The sequence below is a fragment of the Mixophyes fleayi genome, chromosome 2 (genome assembly GCF_038048845.1).
Source record: "Mixophyes fleayi isolate aMixFle1 chromosome 2, aMixFle1.hap1, whole genome shotgun sequence".
NCBI lineage: Eukaryota > Metazoa > Chordata > Amphibia > Anura > Limnodynastidae > Mixophyes > Mixophyes fleayi.
In genome coordinates this window covers 84,811,027-84,833,754 of record NC_134403.1, presented here as the reverse complement: position 1 = coordinate 84,833,754, position 22,728 = coordinate 84,811,027, and the positions used below count along the sequence as shown (strand labels likewise).

At 43.5% G+C, this 22,728-nt stretch overlaps 1 protein-coding gene across 2 annotated transcripts in view; it reads right to left on the bottom strand.

Moving 5' to 3' along the window:
- The window catches only part of LOC142141221 (17-beta-hydroxysteroid dehydrogenase type 6-like), a 53,259-nt gene that overhangs the window by 16,520 nt on the left and 14,011 nt on the right, over nucleotides 1–22,728 (bottom strand). For both annotated transcript variants that reach the window (XM_075199452.1, XM_075199451.1), the window contains exon 2: nucleotides 9,647–9,970. The gene's annotated coding sequence lies outside the window, so the exon portion shown is untranslated. The remainder of the gene's footprint in view (nucleotides 1–9,646; nucleotides 9,971–22,728) is intronic.

Here is a 22,728-nt window from a genome sequence, read left to right as displayed (position 1 = left end):
GCTACTTCTTATTTAGGTGTTTGGGGTACCATGCTATTCCCTATGGGTCAGGCGCCCCACTTTTAGCATCTACTGCTGAGTTAACTTGAATTGCAGCGGTACCACTAACACTGAATGTCACACCTTCAATATTAATAAATCAATTCTTAGGTAAATCACATAACATTAACATCATCTAAAACATTTGGTGCACCAATATTATCCCCGGTAACGTTACCATATTTTCCACTCAGTCCTGGGCTGACCTGTGCACAGGAATTTGGGTAGTGTTCCAATGTCCTGCAGAGGTTTCCATCAAGGGTTAAGTATTATAGTAGAAAGCAGAGCTGTTGCTCATTTCAGCCACAAGATGGCGCTGTTCTCTCAACAGTCAATGAATCTCTATCAGCACATGTACTCTGCAGCAGGGTATAATGTCCAGATATCAGCACACACACACACACACACACACACACACACAGGATATAGCTGAAACGACCGTCTTAATTGTTCCCTGCAGCCTGTGTATAGGTATGATCTGGGGGAAAAGCTCTCACAATCCTTCCTTGTACAAGAATGCAATGTCAGTTTTGGATAGATCCTCTCATCACTCTTCCCTCTGACACTGGGGTGTGTGCAATACACTGCAGGCTAGGGTTTTACCTGGAGATGGTTCTGCAGTTAGTGGAGACTGTCTTTGGCGCCCCACTGTGTGTCCCCAGCTGTTCTCCGTCCGCTTTGCTGGCAATGTCACAGTTCTGGCAGAAGCTTATCTTCTCTCTGCTCGGCTGCACATCCTCCCTCTTGTTCCTTCTACCATGCTGCTCTCTCTCTCCTCCTTCCTGCACAACCTCTTCCTGTTACTCCCCCAGCCAATCAGGGCCTTCATCCTCCTCCTGTCAATCACTCCTGGGCACAAGTTTTCAGGAACACAATTAACCCCTTGTAGCCCTGCATTTTAAAAGCGTTTATGCACTCCTCTATGCTGTTCAACAGGGCTTTGGGGTACCACACTTACACCAAGACCCTCAGGGATGATTGCACAGCGAACCTCTTAAATCTATGTAGACTGCCACACAACAATAGCTTTCTATACTCCATCCTTTCTACCTAACACCACGGGCCTCATTTAGAGTTGGACGTATATGTCCATTTCTGGGACATAAATAAAAAACAAAAAACACATTTCTATACTGCATATGTGTAACAAGATGTTTCCTTAGTTTGATTTGAGTGTAACTTAGACTTGCAGCCCCTTAAACCTACAATTGAGTAGAACCATAAGGGTGTATAAAGGTAAGTAAAGCAAGCCCACCTGGAAATGTCACTTTAATAGACTTGGATGTGTCTCGATATATAGTTCTCAGGAGGCATATCTTTTGTGGTTACTGAATGCCTGGTGTAAAAGTATTTGCTGCGGGTGACTATAGTCACAGTGTCAGCTTGTGATTGACTGTTTACATATTGACCCCACAAGCTGATTCATATTGACTCCTCCAGTTCTTCATTCATTATTGGCTATTTTTACTACTTATTTATCAGTTCCATTTGGACCACTGTAGGAAAGGAGATTCTCATTGGATCAATAAAGTGGTAAATGATACTTGGGACACTTCATTACATTATTTTGTGTACAAACAGGGTAATGCAACCTATGCTATAGTTGGGCATAGGTACATGCATTTGTTTCCTAATGTGCAGGAATACTGCTATGTTTTGAATGGCATGTATATTAGGATGTGTTCAACTCAAATCATATGGTAAGGTTGCAATTTTCGGCTGATGCACCCCATCTCTGTTAAAAAGGCTTGCGTTGCCACTTTTCTACTGAATGCGCCTGACCACTATGTCCCACCAGGGCCACAAATTTTCTCATCAGTTTGTTAATTTTTATATTGGCTGATCAACATTTCATGAGATCTGACATCTCCTTGCTATACCACTATATTGTTGGGAAACTACACTCATAAACTTAACAGTTCCTCCATCAAACTCCTTATCAACACCCTCATAGACACCACTCCCAAGCAGAGAGGAGGTAAGAAGGAATGTTTATCACCTGACATACATGATAAGGGGAGCACTCACTGAACCCAGTGACAGAAGGGAGCAGTCAAAAGGCATGTATAATGGATGGAAGGTGCGAGTAATGGAAGCAGATATGCAGCAGGTATGAAGTTTGAGGCAGACAGGGACCAGCAGCAAAGGGAAATCGAGGCCCCTCAGTTACGACCAGGCTGCAGGTGGAAGCCTAGTTTGGCTTGTGGGTGTTCTGGCTCGGCTCACTACATGACCCATTTACTCCTGATGATGACCCAGTATATAGGAGGCACACTCCAATCAAGTAATGTAATATGGCTCTAACATGGCCATTAATGTGCAGCAGCAAATAAGATATATATACATTAACTAGCAACATTATGGATGTCTACATTTAACCAGAAGTAGACAGTTAAAATGCTACACTAATCAAGCAACATTTCAACATTTCTGAATCCTTTAGCAAAGCTCTGTATTTATTAGGGATGAGCGCACTCGGATTTATGAAATCCGAGCCCACCCGAACGTTGCGGATCCGAGTCGGATCCGAGACAGATCCGGGTATTGGCGCCAAATTCAAAAGTGAAACTGAGGCTCTGACTCATAATCCCGTTGTCGGATCTCGCGATACTCGGATCCTATAAATTCCCCGCTAGTCGCCGCCATCTTCACTCTGGCATTGATCAGGGTAGAGGGAGGGTGTGTTAGGTGGTCCTCTGTGCTGTTTAGTTCTGTGCTGTTTAGTTCTGTGCTGTTTAGTTCTGTGCTGTTTAGTTCTGTGCTGTGCTGTGCTGTGCTGTGCTGTGCTGTGTTCTGCAGTATCAGTCCAGTGGTGCTGTGTGCTGTGCTCTGTCCTTCTGAGGTCAGTGGTGCTGCTGGGTCCTGTGCTGTGTCCTGTTCAGTCCAGTGGTGCTGTGTCCTGTGCTCTGTGCTTCTAAGGGCATAGTTATTTCCCCAATATTCCCCTGTGTTTAAAAAAATAAAAAAAAGTTTTTTTAAAAAATACCAAAAACTACTTTAATATTTTTTAATTACCACAAAATTTGCACAACCAATCCTGCAGTATAAGCCCATTGGTACTGCAATATTACCAAGTTCACACATTCAGCAGTAAAAGTCCAGTGGTACTGCAATATTACAAAGTTTACACATTCTGCAGTATCAGTCCAGTGGTGCTGTGTCCTGTGCTCTGTCCTGCTGAGTTCCGTAGTGCTGCTGGGTCCTGTGCCGTGTCCTGTTCAGTCCAGTGGTGCTGTGTCATGTGCTCTGTGCTTCTAAGGGCATAGTTATTTCCCCATTATTCCCAAGTTTTTAAAAAATAAAAAAAAAGTAAAAAAAAATAAAAAATTTAAAAAAAAAATAAATATATAATAATTATAACCAAATTTGCAAAACCAATCCAGCATTATAAGTCCATTGGTACTGCAATATTACCAAGTTCACACATTCTGCAGTATCAGTCCAGTGGTGCTGTGTCCTGTGCTCTGTCCTGCTGAGTTCCGTAGTGCTGCTGGGTCCTGTGCCGTGTCCTGTTCAGTCCAGTGGTGCTGTGTCCTGTGCTCTGTGCTTCTAAGGGCATAGTTATTTCCCCACTATTCCCAAGTTTTTTAAAAATAAAAAAAAAGTAAAAAAAAATAAAAAATTTAAAAAAAAAAAAAAATATAATAATTATAACCAAATTTGCAAAACCAATCCAGCATTATAAGTCCATTGGTACTGCAATATTACCAAGTTCACACATTCTGCAGTATCAGTCCAGTGGTGCTGTGTCCTGTGCTCTGTCCTGCTGAGTTCCGTAGTGCTGCTGGGTCCTGTGCCGTGTCCTGTTCAGTCCAGTGGTGCTGTGTCCTGTGCTCTGTGCTTCTAAGGGCATAGTTATTTCCCCACTATTCCCAAGTTTTTTAAAAATAAAAAAAAAGTAAAAAAAAATAAAAAATTTAAAAAAAAAAAAATATATTATAATTATAACCAAATTTGCAAAACCAATCCAGCAGTATAAGTCCATTGGTACTGCAATATTACCAAGTTCACACATTCTGCAGTATCTTGTGCTACATATAATGGAGACCAAAAATTTGGAGGATAAAGTAGGGAAAGATCAAGACCCACTTCCTCCTAATGCTGAAGCTGCTGCCACTAGTCATGACATAGACGATGAAATGCCATCAACGTCGTCTTCCAAGCCCGATGCCCAATCTCGTAGTACCGGGCATGTAAAATCCAAAAAGCCCAAGTTAAGAAAAAGTAGCAAAAAGAGAAACTTAAAATCATCTGAGGAGAAACGTAAAGTTGCCAATATGCCATTTACGACACGGAGTGGCAAGGAACGGCTTAGGCCCTGGCCCGTGTTCATGACTAGTGGTTCAGCTTCACCCACGGATCTTAGCCCTCCTCCTCCTCCCCCCCCCTACAAAAAATTGAAGAGAGTTATGCTGTCAGCAACAAAACAGCAAACAACTCTGCCTTCTAAAGAGAAATTATCACAAATCCCCAAGGCGAGTCCAAGGGTGTTGGTGGTTGTCAAGCCTGACCTTCCCATCACTGTACGGGAAGAGGTGGCTCGGGAGGAGGCTATTGATGATGTAGCTGGCGCTGTGGAGGAACTTGATGATGAGGATGGTGATGTGGTTATTGTAAATGAGGCACCAGGGGGGGAAACAGCTGATGTTCATGGGATGAAAAAGCCCATCGTCATGCCTGGTCAGAAGACCAAAAAATGCACCTCTTCGGTCTGGAGTTATTTTTATCCAAATCCAGACAACCAATGTATGGCAATATGTAGCTTATGTAAAGCTCAAATAAGCAGGGGTAAGGATCTTGCCCACCTAGGAACATCCTCCCTTATACGTCACCTGAATAACCTTCATAGTTCAGTGGTTAGTTCAGGAACTGGGGCTAGGACCCTCATCGGTACAGGGACACCTAAATCCCGTGGTCCAGTTGGATACACACCAGCAACACCCTCCTCGTCAACTTCCTCCACAATCTCCATCAGATTCAGTCCTGCAGCCCAAGTCAGCAGCCAGACTGAGTCCTCCTCAATACGGGATTCATCCGAGGAATCCTGCAGCGGTACGCCTACTACTGCCACTGCTGCTGTTGCTGCTGTTAGTCGGTCATCTTCCCAGAGGGGAAGTCGTAAGACCGCTAAGTCTTTCACAAAACAATTGACCGTCCAACAGTCGTTTGCCATGACCACCAAATACGATAGTAGTCACCCTATTGCAAAGCGTATAACTGCGGCTGTAACTGCAATGTTGGTGTTAGACGTGCGCCCGGTGTCCGCCATCAGTGGAGTGGGATTTAGAGGGTTGATGGAGGTATTGTGTCCCCGGTACCAAATCCCCTCGAGATTCCACTTCACTAGGCAGGCGATACCAAAAATGTACAGAGAAGTACGATCAAGTGTCCTCAGTGCTCTTAAAAATGCGGTTGTACCCACTGTCCACTTAACCACGGACATGTGGACAAGTGGTTCTGGGCAAACGAAGGACTATATGACTGTGACAGCCCACTGGGTAGATGCATCCCCTTCCGCAGCAACAGCAACAGCTGCATCAGTAGCAGCATCTACAAAATGGCTGCTCATGCAAAGGCAGGCAACATTGTGCATTACAGGCTTTAATAAGAGGCACAACGCTGACAACATATTAGAGAAAATGAGGGAAATTATCTCCCAGTGGCTTACCCCACTTAGACTCTCATGGGGATTTGTGGTGTCAGACAATGCCAGTAACATTGTGCGGGCATTAAATATGGGCAATTTCCAGCACGTCCCATGTTTTGCCCACACCATTAATTTGGTGGTGCAGCATTACCTCAAGAGTGACAGGGGTGTGCAGGAGATGCTTGCGGTGGCCCGCAAAATTGCTGGACACTTTCGGCATTCAGCCAGTGCCTACCGCAGACTAGAGGCACATCAAAAAAGCTTGAACCTGCCCTGCCATCACCTCAAACAAGAGGTTGTGACGCGCTGGAACTCCACCCTCTATATGCTGCAGAGGATGGAGGAGCAGCAAAAGGCCATTCAGGCCTACACAGCCACCTACGACATAGGCAAAGGAGTGGGGATGCGCCTCAGTCAAGCGCAGTGGAGACTGATTTCCGTGTTGTGCAAGGTTCTGCAGCCATTTGAACTTGCCACACGAGAAGTCAGTTCCGACACTGCCAGCTTGAGTCAGGTCATTCCCCTAAACAGGCTGTTGCAGAAGCAGCTGGAGAAAGTGAGGGAGGAGCTGGTAAGCCATTGCGATTACACCAAGCATGTAGCTCTTGTGGATGTAGCCCTTCGTACGCTTTGCCAGGATCCGAGGGTGGTCACTCTTTTAAAGTCAGAGGAATACATTCTGGCCACCGTGCTCGATCCTCGGTTTAAAGCGTATGTTGTGTCTCTGTTTCCGGCGGACACAAGTCTACAGCGGTGCAAAGACCTGCTGGTCAGGAGATTGTCCTCTGAAGAGGACCGTGACATGCCAACAGCTCCACCCTCATTTTCTTCCACATCTATGGCTGCGAGGAAAAAGCTCAGTTTTCCCAAAAGAGGCACTGGCGGGGATGCTGATAACATCTGGCTGGACTGAAGGACCTGCCAACCATTGCAGACATGTCTACTCTCGCTGCATTGGATGCTGTCACAATAGAAAAAATTGTGGATGATTACTTTGCTGACACCATCCAAGTAGACATGTCAGACAGTCCATATTGTTACTGGCAGGAAAAAAAGGCAGTTTGGAAGCCCCTGTACAAACTGGCTCTATTTTACCTGAGTTGTCCCCCCTCCAGTGTGTACTCGGAAAGAGTTTTTAGTGCAGCGGGGAACCTGGTCAGTGAGCGGCGAAGGAGGTTGCTTCCTCACAACGTTGAAAAAATGATGTTTATAAAAATGAATAATCAATTCCTCAATGAAGTACAGCACTGCCCTCCAGATACTACAGAGGGACCTGTGGTTGTGGAGTCCAGCGGGGACGAATTGATAATGTGTGATGAGGAGGAAGTACACACTGTAGGGGGAGAGGAATCAGAGGTTGAGGATGAGGACGACATCTTGCCTCAGTAGAGCCTGTTTAGTCTGTACAGGGAGAGATGAATAGCTTTTTTGGTGTGGGGGCCCAAACAAACCAATCATTTCAGCCAAAGTTGTTTGGTAGGCCCTGTCGCTGAAATGATTGGTTTGTTAAAGTGTGCATGTCCTATTTCAACAACATAAGGGTGGGTGTGAGGGCCCAAGGACAATTCCATCTTGGAACTTTTTTTTTTGCATTATATGACCAAGCAACAGTCGTTTGCCATGTTCAAAAAGTAAAACCAAATGTAAAAAAATTCAAGAAATTAAACCAAAAGTAAAATGCCGTGTCATAATTTAAAACAAGAGGTATTGACGTGCTCTAAAACTACTGTATTGTTGTTTATATTTTATAAACACTACACTTGAAAGCTTGAGTCTTTCAATAGAAAAGTAACTGTCCATTGCACGAATATTTGCAACAGGGACAATTTTAGGGTTAAGAAAGTCAACTAATAATAACACTTCGACGCTGTGTGTCTTTATAAACACTACACTTGGAAGTTGGAGGAGGTATTGTGGCCCCGGCACCAAATTTTCTACCGGGGACACTCCACTGTGCAGTCCATATTTAGGTGTATCAGATATTAAACAACGTTGACAGTTGATGCCCAATTTTTTAATTATATTGTGGCCTCGGTACCAAATTGTGTACCGGGGCCACCCCACTACGCAGTCAAGATACTTGTTTGGTGGAATTCAGACCAGTTGAGGGTTTTATTATTATATTGTGTGGACCACTCTATCTATACCACACTACAACTCTATACCACTCTATTTCCTACTTTAATTCTATTTCATACTTTAATTCTATTTCCTACTTTACTTCTATTACTAATTAATTACCATAAAGAGGAACAAAATAAACCAATTTTACCAAAAGTATAATATGACTTAGACTTACAAACACTACACTTTAAAGATCGTGCCTTTAAATGAAAAAGTCAGTCTTCATTGCACGACTATGTGCAACAGGGACATTTTTTTGGGTTTACAAAGTCAAACAATAACACTTCGACCCTGTCTGTCTGGGGTCTCTCAATGACGAATTGTCTGTACCATGTTTGGAGGAGGTATTGTGGCCCCGGTATCAAATTGGGTACCGGGGCCACCCCACTATGCAGTCCAGATACTTGTTTGGTGGAATTCAGACACGTGGAGGGTTTTTTAATTATATTGTGGCCTCGGTACCAAATTGTGTACCGGGGCCACCACACTACGCAGTCAAGATAGATAGATGCGTATTGCGTATCATAGATAAAGTACATTCAGTGGTGTGGGGCAAATTGAAAAATATTCAAAATGCACTGACATTATCAAAAACAAGAGGTTGTCACACGCTAAAACTCCAACATGTATATGATGGAGAGGATGGAGGAGCAGCCGTATGTGTAGTGTAATGCAGACCTGTTGAAGGTTTTTTATATATTTTATTGTGGTGCCCAGTGCCCACTCCTCTACGCAGTCCAGGTACAATTATTGGTGCGAATCATAAAAGTTCAGGGTTTTTAATATATTGTGGTGACCCACTCCTCTACGCAGTCCAGGTACAATTATTGGTGCGAATCATAAAAGTTCAGGGTTTTTAAGATATTGTGGTGACCCACTCCTCTACGCAGTCCAGGTCCAATTATTGGTGCGATTCATAAAAGTTCAGGGTTTTTAATATATATTGTGGTGACCCACTCCTCTACGCAGTCCAGGTACAATTATTGGTGCGAATCATAAAAGTTCAGGGTTTTTAAGATATTGTGGTGACCCACTCCTCTACGCAGTCCAGGTCCAATTATTGGTGCGAATCATAAAAGTTCAGGGTTTTTAATATATTGTGGTGACCCACTCCTCTACGCAGTCCAGGTCCAATTATTGGTGCGAATCATAAAAGTTCACGGTTTTTAATATATTGTGGTGACCCACTCCTCTACGCAGTCCAGGTCCAATTATTGGTGCGAATCATAAAAGTTCAGGGTTTTTAATATATTGTGGTGACCCACTCCTCTACGCAGTCCAGGTCCAATTATTGGTGCGAATCATAAAAGTTCAGGGTTTTTAATATATTGTGGTGACCCACTCCTCTACGCAGTCCAGGTACAATTATTGGTGCGAATCATAAAAGTTCAGGGTTTTTAAGATATTGTGGTGACCCACTCCTCTACGCAGTCCAGAAAGATACCTTGTTGCAACGTTTTGGACTAATAACTATATTGTGAGGTGTTCAGAATACACTGTAAATTAGTGGAAATGCTTGTTATTGAATGTTATTGAGGTTAATAATAGCCTAGGAGTGAAAATAAGCCCAAAAACTTGATTTTTAAACTTTTTATGTTTTTTTCAAAAAAAATCCGAATCCAATACCTTAAATCCGAACCGAGACCTTTCGTCAAGTGTTTTGCGAGACAAATCCGAACCTCAAAAATAACGAAAATCCGGATCCAAAACACAAAACACGAGACCTCAAAAGTCGCCGGTGCACATCCCTAGTATTTATCATGACATTATTAATTAATAATTTGTTTAATTTCTGTAAAATGTAAAAACATCTGTTTGTATATACATATATCTAACCTTTATCACGAACAATATCATTGACCCACTCTGCAACAGAGCTTACAGTGTGACTGTCAGTGACATCCAGGATTACTGTCTGCAGTCTGCTTGATGTTCCCTTCCTCAATTCTTCAGCCCCTGTCTCCGTCAGACAAGCAGCTAGTACCTTCATTCCGCGTCTGTCCAGATTCCTCGCCACCATATTCCCAAATCCAGAATCACATCCGGTGATGAAGACATATTTATCTGTGAGATTCTCCAGTATCTGACTCCGCCTGTACCATCTGTACAACAGGATCAAGCCCAACACCACCAGCAGAGGGAGCCACATGATGAAGATTCCTACAGCAATGCAAACACAGATATAAAATATTTTAACACACAACCTATCATTTGAATACACTATGCAATTTGAATTCTATTTCTGTATTGTCTTAAGGTGAAATCTCCTCATCACTGTGGGCAGTGCTGGATTAAGGCTTTGGTGGGGTCCGGTGCATTTATGGTCTAGAATTAAGAGGGGAGGGAGAGAGGAAGAGAGATGGAGATGGAGAGAGAAAGAGAGAGAGAGAGACCGCATTGTATAAGATGCAAAGTATTTTCATATTGTCATAATGTTTTCTGGTATCTGTCAAAGATTAAAATATTATTTAGTCAATTTACATTTGCCATTGTGCTGTCATGGTGTTGGTGGTTCCATGCAGATGTAAAAATAATTTACAGAGGTCCCCAACTGAGGTTAGGCTGTCCAAGTAAAATACCTGTGTAAATAGGCTAAAGAGAATACAGTTAAGGGCAGATTGGGAATTAAAGTGGCCCTGAAACATAATCATGTGTAAGAGGTGAGCAAATTTTCAGTAGGTGGGGTTAAATCAACAGCAGGTGGGCAATTTCCAGGAGACTCCCGAATTACTGGTAGTTCTCCCAAACTCCCGAGAGAATAGGATCTTCTCCTGCATCCACCTCCCCAGCATTGCATTGTTTGGAATGGGGCCAAAATGACACGATTTGTGGTGCTCTGCCTCCTCCACATTTGTGCTTCACAGCCCCGGAAGGGGTGGGGCTGGGTACAACTAAAAAAGTTGACAAGTTTGAAGAAACACCACTAACGTATTCCAGTGCTACACTAGTGATGGCAGGCAAGATCACCGGGGAAGAATTGCTAGTTTAATGAGGCGAGTGTCTCACACAACATGGCGCTGGTGACATGGATACAGCCAAGTTACTGTGGTAGCAGAGCTTAGCCGTGCGATGCGAAAGTGCCAGTGCATGGGAGACCCACATGGGAGCCAGAGTCTATAAAGAATACGGTTTCCTGCGCTTAGGTGGAGGCAGCCATTTTTAACCAGGATCCAAGATGAAGGAGGGTGGTCCCGGGTCTCTGGGAAATGGAGGGTGCACAGCAGGTGCCATGGGTGCATATGCTACTAGTATCCAGTAAAGGGGAAAAGAGTTCCATTATAAATAATAGCCCAGAGGGGCAGAAAATGGGATTTCTGCGGCAGTGCTACAAGGCACAATCTATTGACCCCCTGTAGGGGGAATAGACAGCCCTAAATTTAAGAAAGCCTCATAGTGAAGAGGCAGTGACAGAGTGGATACTGATGCTTTGGAGCTCCCCAGAAGGAGCTCCAATGCAAGGGAGAGCATGAAGTTATGCAGGACTGCATGAGAGGTGCACTTGGATAAGAGAGGACAAGAGGGGGAGAGTCTCTCTAGCAGCAAAGGTAACAGAGAAGAGAGCCTGAATGGAAAGCTGCCTGGAGGAGTGTGCCTGGAAGATAGAGCCATTGAATGGCAGACTCTTAGAAGGGTGAGTATGATTGTCTGGAAGCCACATGTGATGTGAGAGAGGGCCCTGTGTAGAGTTCTCTTGTAGAAGCCCACAGACTGAGGAGGGGGGTGGGTACACTGCAACTTGGTAGTCCCTGGCCAGTGGGATTTGTTAAAAATATCTGCCTGAGGAATAAATGTCCCTGAATTGCACAGTTCTGTATCTTTTTTCCCCAGCTTTGAAGAAGGGTCCCTGGATATTGGGATACTATTGGAAAGTGGCAGTTTGACATGTAGCACTGGGGCTGGGGTGCACAGGATAATCCCTGGAGGGTGGGATGTTCGTTAATCCTTATTGGAGCATGAACATGAACGTCTGAATTATGCCCATTGTGTGCTGACACCTATCAGAGAGTGAGTATTTCTAGATTATGTGGAACTACTGCACCCAGCAACACCAGTTATGCAGCTGTGCAATTATATTTAATGGACTTAAACAAGTAATGTGCAGGTGGAGTAAAGGAGTAATTTAAAGCTTAATATCTGCTTAAGTTTATGTGCTCTAGGCATTTTGAGGAAACTGTGCTTGTAACCATTTTGATCTGTGCTGGAGGAGTTTAATGTTTGAATCTATGTCCATTGTAATCATTATGATATGTGCAGGAGGAGAAGGAATTGGAAAACAAAATAATTTTGTTGTGAGTTGGTCTGGCGCCCAACAGTTCTTTGACAATTGCACTGTACATCATGTTAATTGTATTAAACACCTGTCAAGAGCCGCGGCGGTATCCCGCATCCTGGAGTGAACTAGCAGCCGGGCGCGTGCTTTAGTTTCTATGCTCTGTTATTATCCTTGTGGCATAGATGTAGGAGGGTGTTGGGACATCCTCCAACACCAGGGGGAGCTCTCATATGATTTAAACTGGTTCATTTATATTTTTATACATGCTTCCTGGTTTATGTTATTACCTATGCTAGTTCTAGCTAGTAATTAATTAGCTGCCTCCTGAGGCTGATTGTCAGCCCTGTCCTCATCTGTCCTGATTGGCTCTTAGTACTATTTAAGGCAGTGAGGTCTGTGCCTCACTGCTGGTTATAGCGTCCTGTCTCCAGTACTGCTGCCTGCTCCTGTTCTATTTTTTGGTGTGGATCCTGTGATTGATTACCCGTGTATGACCGTACCCTGATCTATTGCCTGAACCCGGATTCTTAACCTCTGCTAGTGACCCTGACCTTACGCCTGTCCCTGGATCCTGAACCTGTGCCTGTGACCTTGACCTTTCTGCCTATACCTGCCATATCCTCTGGTGCCATGTCCAGTCCGCTGACATCTGGCCTGCCGCTACTCCATATGCAACCCCCTATACCTGTGCGCTACTGTGTAAGCATAAACTCATACTACTCTGAGCATAACACCTGGGGGCATCTGAGTACCTGTGAGAACAACCAGTCTCTACGGGAAAGGCGGCTGCTTAAGGTGAAAACCTCTTCTATCTGTTCTATGAGTTTATGCCGCACTGGTGGCCATAACAACACCTACACCGTAGCCAGAGCAGAAGTGGAGGGCAACAGCCAGCGGGTGCCACATCCAAGTGACTGCACAACACATGGCAAGCAGGGTTTTCAAACCATCTTTTTTACTATACCAATTCCACCCTCTTACCACGCCAATACCACTCCCCACCTGAACACACGCCCTTAACACAGAGTCGGCCTTCTCTTTCTGTGTCTGCACTTTCTGCTCAGAGAGGAAGGGAGCATCATAGTTCACTTTCCCTCTGAGTGGTTCTATGCATTGTTGACAGACACGCAACAGGGAGTGAAATCCTCTGCTACAGGCACAGCTCAGGGAGCCACAGTAGATTTTGCACCAACCTGTGGCAGGGAATGGTGGTGAGGAAGCTAGAAGCAGGAAGTGAGGGGGAGGGGGTGACACAAATGTATAAACAATAGACAGTGGTTGTCCAATGAATTTGGAATTTTTAAAGTTTATTTTTTTATAGGGTTTGTACTTCACAAAAAGTGAATATATAGTAAATATGTTCTGGTTTATAGCCTATGATGTAAACATACATCATAATTGTTTCATTTAGGTTAGTTTGTTGCCTATTGCTCCACTAGGTGGCAGCACAACCTGGCTAAATCACCTTCCCAATGGAAAAGCAGTCGTAAATTTATGCCCATACAGGACAGAATGCTCAAGAAAATTACAACAGAGAACCAAAAAGTGCCAGGAAATCATGTGATGATGATGATGTGGAAGGAAGAAGGAGCTAATGTTTCTTTAAAAACTGTTCGCTTTGCAGAGTTTGGGTTTAGAGCTTGTCGACCAGTCAAGTAACTGAAGCGGACACCAACAATGAGGAAAAAATGCCTGGCATGCGCCAATAAGTAAAAAAATAAGTTTTATCAAAATTTTACAAGAAACTAAAAAATTCCTAATTCATTGTCCAACCACTGTACATATACAATACCTGCTTTATATCAAAATATTTGGTATCTCACAGAGTGCGGGGGGCACTCAGAACACATCACTGAGTGACCTCCCTCTTGCGGTTCACTGATGATGATGCTACTAACTCCTCCTGACTCACACAAGTACTACATAAACAAGTGCTGCAAATAGATGTTGTATATATGTTTTGGTTTACAGTCTTTGGCGCGTTCCTTATTCTTATGTTGTTAAGGTATTCTTGAGATTTTGAAATCTTTATAGCTATTTTTTAGGTCTTCTAACTCTCTGCTGAGGTAGTTTAAGTCTATGTTTGTGTCTTTCTGAAACCGCTGCAAAACGTTTTTGACATGTTTCCAGTTTAGATCTGTGATAAGATTTTGAAGGGTTAAAATGTTGCTCTTTGGTACCATAGTTGGACTTGTTGACTCTTCATACTCTATTGGAGCATGTAATTATGTTGGCAACTGCTGTTGTGAGTTCTGTTTATCCTGTCTGGTGAAATAGTGTATGATCTCTGAAGAGGCTGTAGCATAGTTATACTCTGCAGGTTGTTTGTGTTGCCTGTGTTATAGAATTGGTTTGGAAATCAACTGATTATTGTCCAGGAAAATAAGGGAATATCCTCTAAGTAATCATCGCTTTTGGTGTCATTAACTGTTAATATCTATATGACCACAAGATTGCAGTAGATCCACAAATACTGCAGTTGTGCTTCTGCGGCTAAGTCATTAAGGCACCTAAATGTCGATACATGCCACATTGTGCGTAAAATCGCATTGCTCATGCCAAGAAATTAACTATATGCCAGAGAATGAAGCAACGTCCAATTTTCGAGCACAAAGGACCCTTACTACAAACTGAGAATTCAGGTGCAGAACGGGGTAGGGAATAGGCGTATGCACGTTCCGGAATTTACAGAAAGGGTGTGCCAAGCTCGAGCGCATCTGATTTAAGCTTTAGGCATTTCAAAGGTATGCATTATCACTGGCACCAGCTGCAGGTCAGGTGTAACTGCTGATTATTAGCGATAATGGCTGTGTATGCATGCTGGAACACATGTTTGCAATCAGGAGCAACTGTAAAAAATTATTTTAACTCTTTATTTGTTATGAAGACTGGTAATGTATTCCATCTGAGATATGAACCATATATGGTTAATTGCATTCTAGAGTGTGAGGGGACTACTTTTTCCAAGTTGTGGGGTATTTGAAACTTTGACGCACAGGAGATGTGTAGATTCAGCTTGTCCGGGGGTTTGCAAGATGAGGAATGGGGGCACATAGGAGGGGGGGTAGTAGGAGTCAGATGGAGGGCTAGCCTGGTGACTTCTGCTATAAGAGATCTGTTAGCAGCCCAGAATGAGGACAGCCTCTGGCTCGCCCACCAGATATGCATTAAATCACCTCGGTGTCCGCACTGTCTCCAACATGCGTCTGAGGCAGTGGGACACAGTGTGTAGGCATGTGAGAACCAGGTACCACCCCGTAAGGACCTTTTTATAAGTTTTCTTTGATGGCCACACCGAGAGAGCACTTTCGGTTTGTTGAAGGTTGTAAAGTGCCTCGTAATACGATTTGAAGGTATTATTTATGGCCGCCGGGTCATAATGGCGAGTACCATCTGGGGCTTTTACAAATTAGATTGCCTGGCAAGAGCGGTGAGCCTTATTATTATTATTAGCGAACGAGGTGTCCGCAGCATAACGCTTTATCTGTTTTCTCAGCCAGAATATGATTCAGTTCACTTCTAGCTGACAAAAGGTTGCTGCAGTTGCAATTGGAAGGTGAGTTGGTCTGCCAAGCGTTTGTGCCCCTGTTGTGGTGGAAAGCGTAGTTAATGATGCAGCCCCTTAGAGGTGCCTTGCGTGCCTCCTAGACCAAAGGGGAGCAGAAATCCTTCTGATTGTTGTTTCCGAAATAATCTGCTATAGCCTCCTTTACTTTAGATTGAAATTGGGGGATGCGCAGGAGGATTTCGTTCAACACCACAAAAGTACAAAATAGACCCATATTGGCTTAATGGGCAACTTTAATATCTATCTTGGAGCCCAGTCAGCTGATCCTGAGATGCGAGGGCCTATTTATTGAATCCCGCTGGCCTTACCTGCTTGAAGGCTGATTGCTGCCGTATCCGAGCCTCTGTCTGGTGCTCTGCGGGCTGCCTGTCCTCTGGTGCGCATCTTCCGGGGACACTGCATCGTTACTGGCAGTGGTGAGGTGTCGTGATCAGAGCCTGGTGGGAGCGCAGGAGTGGGCAGTGCCTTCCTAAACTACTCGCCTGTGTGAGCTCACTTGTGAGCAGCCGTCTGTCGGAGAGTTTCCTAGCTCTTCTCGGTTCATCGAACCGAATACCGCGGGTGCCATCGCCACCTTCACTTCCGCTGGGTTAGCCGGAGCAGTGCCTGCTGAGAATTCCACTGGAGCTCGGTGGACAGTGAGGAGTGCCTGTCTAGGTTGCCAAGGCAGTCCAACAGTGCCTACGTCTCTGCCCACACTGTGGAGACTGAGGTGAGAAAAATATCAGCACATGCCATCAGCTACTTGATCGGGGCCAGACCTCCTAAATATTCCCGGCTGTCCCTGCCCCTATCCTACATTGACTACTACTTACAAGTTCTCTGAAGCTACTTGAGGCAACTGGAATAAGCTACTCATGACTTTAGTTAATCCACATCGAGAAAAGCCCTTATGCCCGGTCAAATTTTGATAAGTGTATTCAACTATGAGCCCAAGGACTTCTCAGAGGACAAGTAAACTTTATTTGTATATAGAATACAATTTGAATGTTGCTGAATCTTAAGTTAATGGAATACTGTTTTGGTAATATTATAGTTAACAGTTGATGCTGATAAATATTTATTACTAAATCCAAACTTTCTTCAAATGCTACGTAACCTGGGGAGCGGCCTTCCATCTATAGTTCATGATAATTTTTTAACTGCACCCCGGATTAAGATTAAGATGCAAATGATTTTATAGTGTAGTTGTAAGACATTGGCCCGGCGACACATAGGCCGAATATAAAGACAGGTAAATTTTAATTTTTTTATAGAAAGAGAAAAAGGTACGCATGTATTTAAACTACTAAACTACATTGGAAGAGGCCCTCGCGCCCTGTTGAATATGGATAAATTAATCTAACTATGAGGTTGAAGACTTCTCAAGAGACAAGTAAAATTTATTTGCTTATAAAAGGCATTATAAGAGTTTCTTATCCTCAATCTTAAGGCCCCAGATGGGTTGGGCAAATGGCTGATCCAATTGATTACAATATGTACTAAGTTAATAGGAAAACTTGGCCTCATGGTTTGAGGAACGGCTGATCACTTATACTTCATGATAGTTTGTGAGCTGCTCCTCGAATTATGATGCAAATGAACTCTTAGGTTACCAGTATAGCATTGGTCTGACAACCTAACCCGAATGTGCCTTAACTGAGAATGTTGCTATGGTTACATTATAGTTTACAGTTAATGTTGATTGTTGGACACAAGTATTTATCTGATTAACGAGTACTGTGTCTTTAAAATATCCCATTGTTTCCCTCAAATGTTTCTCTCTCCCATTTGAATGTTATTTAAAATGCATGTACAGATACTTACCGGTTTATAATTCCTAGGATTCCCCTCCACCAAATGTCCCCTCTTTGCAACACAATCACCCCCCCTTACTCCCCAAGTACACAGGATGTGCTGGTTCCATTGTTCGGAAGACATGTCTTGCCAGTCAAACTGTCTTCTTCTCTTTGACTGTTCTCCTAAGCTCCCCCCAACTATTCCACCCCTTTTAATTTTCACAACCCAGCCTGATGTCTTACCTTGCCATCTGTGCCATCTCAACCGATTTTGGTCGAATTATTACTGGTATCAACCATGACTGATTCAGTATCTGAAACGACACTCTCCACAAGTTGTAATGCTCTAAGAAACGCACTTCAAACTAGAGATGGTCACTGACCCCCGAGTTTTGGTTTTGTATTCGGTTTTGGATCTGGATTACCTTCGTGTTTTGGTTTTGCAAAACCGCCCTTGCGTGTTTTGGTTTTGATTTTGTTTGGTTATGTTTTGCTATTTTTGAAAAAAATACCATTTTTTTTGGTCTAAAATAACCTAATTTAGTGCTCCACCAGTTTCTTAGATAATTCTAATTCTAAAGCTAATAAATTATGAAAAAAACCAGTTTAATCCCTGGTAGGCCATCCTTAATTCGAACACTTGTCTGCAAATTGTACAGACAAACCTGGTTGTCTACCTCCCCCATCGCCTTTGGGTGTATATTACACCCTCTACTTGTAGTTGAATATTAAAAAAAGCAGCCTGCACAGACTGTGGAACTAGAAAGTAAAATTAAATGGACCACGGTAGTTTGGTGGCTATCTTTGCCCCCCACCCCCCCCCCCCCCCCCGCCCTCCACTTGTAGTAAAATAGAAAAAAAAGCAGCCTGCATAGACTGTAGAACTAGAAATTCGAATATACAAAGAAATGGACAAAGGCAGTTTGGTATCTGTCTGCATCAGATCCTCCCCCCCATCCACTTGTAGTAAAATAGAAAAAAAAGCAGCCTGCATAGACTGTAGAACTAAAGATTCGAATATACAAAGAAATGGACAAAGGCAGTTTGGTATCTGTCTGCATCAGATCCCTTCTCCACTAGGACTAAAATAGAAAACTATTCAGCCGTTATATAATCTAGAATATAAATAGAAATTGAGAAAGGCAATTTGGTATCTGTCTGCATCATAATCATCAACATCCTCATTAGCCCCCTCGTCACCTCCACAAACCTCCTCCTTCTCCTCTTCTATTTCCAAAGTGGCATCCTCAATTTGTGTATAACCGGCTACACTCGGGCTGTTCAGGTACACATCAGCAGAACTGCTGAAAGGGCCCTTCTTTATGGGTACACTAACAGAATGCTCACGATTTGACATCCCACTGTTGGATGGACTCTCCACAGGGATTGGTGTCATTTGTGAATCAGAGCAAACATTATCCTCTAATGCCTTACTGTTATCTTGCAGCTCGGCTTTGACGCGTAACAGTAGTTGTGCACCAATTGTAGGCTCCGTAACTTTTTGGGATCTGCCACTAATAGGTGAAGGCCTCATTCTCTCTCTGCCACTGCGTGTGTAGAATGGCATGTTGGCAATTTTTTTTTTATCGGCACTTAACTTTTGCTCAGTAACACTTCTCTTTCGCTTCAACACAGTAAATTTTTATTTTTGTTTTTGGTTTTTTGAACTGATTTCGAAACACTGTGTAGTTTGACATCACCTTGCCCAGATGACGTACTGGGAACACTAACATCAGGACTGGTGACAGAACCTGGTTGCTCATTCTGATCATATGTGGACTGCTTTGAATCCATTCCGAGCCCAAAGCACTGTGGAGTGCTAAAAATTATTTGGTAAGATACTGCTGACAGACAGTAATTTTGACCGCCAGAAATATTTATGCACAATTATGGGGGACACCCCAAAAGCACTGGGGAGTGCTAAAAATTAGTTGGTAGATACTGCTGACAGATAGTAATTTTGACAGCCAGAAATATTTATGCACAATTATGGGGGACACCCCAAAAGCACTGGGGAGTGCCAAATATTGAAAAAAGAAAACCTCTATCCTCCTCTCTTCTCTAGCGATTTTTGTTACAACAATTGGAATCAGAATATTGGATTCTCTGTCCCTGCTCTAATCAGCCTGTGACTACTGCTCTCTCCCTCTGTCAAATGGCGATGGATTGCTGTGGAGGCGGGTATTTATGATCTTGAAGTATCGCGAGAACCGAGCCCCGACGACGTTACTATGACGTTCGGCCTCGATTTGGATTCGGAGTGGGCGGGAGAGTACCAAGCTACTCAGCTCGGTACCCGGATACCCAAAGTTCGGGTGGGTTCTCGGGGAAACGGATAATTTTAAATGCACGATTAGACCGCTCGCAACCTACGTTACGCAGATGTTGTACTATTTGTGAAGGTTCTAAATTGCAATCCCTACTCACACACGCTAATCTATATGACACATGGAGAATGCTATACCCTAACAACAGAGCTTATACGCACTACTCGATGCTGCATGATATGTACTCTAGGTTAGATATGCTCTTTGTAGATGCTCAGATGACACAGAACCTGAAATCGGCTATCATTACACCAGTCCCTTGGTCCGAACACTCGGTTATTGCTTTGCCACTTGATATCTTACCACCGTTTCTGCCGCGATACCGGTGGAGACTGAATGACCACTTGTTTCTTAAGAAGGAGAACCTCAGTATGATAAGACAAGCCGTACTTGATTTTCAAACAGACAATAGTCCAGATGAAACTACTCCTATGATTAGATGGGAAGCCCATAAGGCAACTATTCGAGGCTGTTTGATTAACCTTGCCTCCCATGAGAAAAAGGTAAACAAGCAGGTAGTAGCCAACTTAGAATCTAAAATACAAACCCTTACTATCCGACACCAGAGATACCCCAAACGCGCAGCGTATTTCAAATTATTAGCCCTGAGAGGACAGCTAGGCAAATTGCTTGCTGCAAAAGCAGCTAGGACATTTCAATGGCTTCAGCAGCGTTATTATGAAAAAGGAGACAAGGCTGACACGCTGCTGGCACATAGGCTGCAGAATAAATGTGCTCGCAATCGCATAGTTAGAGATCAGGCACAGCAATTTCTATAAGATCCCCAGACTATGGCAAATAGATTCCATACCTATTACAATTCATTATCTAACCTCCCTCCGCATGCAGACCCCCAGACATTTTTCATAAACGAATACGTGAATACCTCCAAACTTGTTCTCTTCCACACCTTACAGATGCGCAATTGTCAGTACTAAATGCTGAGATTATGTTGAAAGAGGTAAAAACAACTATTAAGACCCTTAGAAACTCAGCAGCATCGGGTCCAGATGGCCTTACAGCATTATATTATAAAAAATTTGCTCCCGACCTGGTGCCTATGCTCCTTTCCCTTTTTGGAGCAATTTTAAATGGTAAAAATTTTGAAAGTGACACAACCAGAGCGGATATTATTGTTATTGCCAAGGAGGGACGAGAACCTAGTCACTGTGAGAGCTACCGACCCATCTCTATTGAATGTAGACTTAAACCTATTTGCTAAATTGTTCGCAAAAAGGTTGGCCCAAGTGATTCCCACTCTAGTTCACTCTGACCAGGTGGGCTTCATCCCCGCTCGTCGGGGAGCAGATAATAGAAGACGAGCAATTAATCTAATCGAAACAGCTAATCGGGCACTGGTCCCTGCTCTGGTGGTGTCCCTTGATGCAGAAAAGGCCTTTGATAGGGTCTCGTGGTCCTTTATGAGAGCTACCTTTGAAGCGATGGGTTTTGAGGGTCAATGTTTGTCTGGGCTAGGTTCCTTATATTACAATCCCTCAGCTACTGTATGGGCTAATGGCACAACGTCGCCTGCATTTCAAATTACTAACGGCACTCGACAAGGCTGTCCACTCTCCCCTTTGTTGTTTGCTCTAATGATGGACCCATTGGCATCTCGAGTTCTTAATAACCTGATGGTCACAGGGATCCAAGTGGGTAAGACTGACTATAAGATCTCCATTTATGTGGACGACATCCTACTAACAATTACCAACCCCTCACCTCCCTCCCTTACAGAGTGAACTCAGTGAATATGGTGCAATATCTAACTTTAAAATCAATATGGACAAATCCCAAATCCTCCCTCTTAACTTACCGTCCCACCTCCTGGACTCCCTGAAGCGTCAGTCAAACTTTAGATGGCAACCAGACAAACTGAAGTACCTGGGAATCTATTTGACAAGTCAATATAGTCAATTTTATGCTGCTAATTTTCCACGATGTTTAAATTCGCTTAAATGAGACCTTGAGAAATGGGATAAGTTATACTTCTATTTGTTAGGCTGCATGACAGCGGTGAAAATTAACCTAGTCCCGCAAATTCTGTATCTGTTTCAGACGCTCCTTATTCAAGTACTGTCACTCTCACTTAAGAAATTACTCGTTTTGTTTGGGCAGGCAAGCGACCCCGAGTACAAGCCCGTACACTTTATCGTCAAACCTTGGAGGGAGGGCTGGGTCTTCCAAATATTTCTAAATATTACATTGCTACGCATCTGACCCAGCTAGTCATATTTCATTCCCCACCTGACACTAGATTATGGGTTGGCATAGAAGCTAATCTCGTACAGCTGCTTTCACCCTACACCCTTTTATGGATATCAATCAAACATCGTCCACCACTCCCCTTGCTCCCATGCTCTACTCGCTTCTCACTCCAGATCTGGGACTATAGTACTCGTGCATTTCACTTGATAGCCAATTCTGAAATGATGTTTCCACTGTGGAATAACCCAGTCTTTCCCCCTGGGCAACAACAGTCTTTCTCCCAGCACTGGTTCTGTCGCAGGCTTTGGTTTCTGACAGACATAGCCCCTATGTGAATTTTTCCTGAATTTGCGGACCTCCAGAGGCAGGATGATATTCCCCATAAGCGCTTTTATCAATATCTTCAATTAAGACATTTATATCATTCAATCTCAGCGTTTAAAATCTTCTACCAACTCACGCCCCTAGAATCTTTTTGTCAAAATAAATCTCTCCCTACTGGCTTAATTTCTACATTCTATAGTCTTTTGGTGGCATTTCATCAACCTGTCAAAGATCGTTATGAACTAAAATGGGAAGAGTACCTTGGAATGGAACTGGAAATTGATGAATGGGCCGAGATCAGGACTCGAATCGCCAAGAGCTCTATTTGTGTGCGGACCAAAGAGAATGCGTATAAACTACTATATAGGTGGTATTTGGTCCCCACCCATGTAACAGCTATATTCCCTGATGCTTCCAGTTGTTGCTGGAGATCCTGTGGA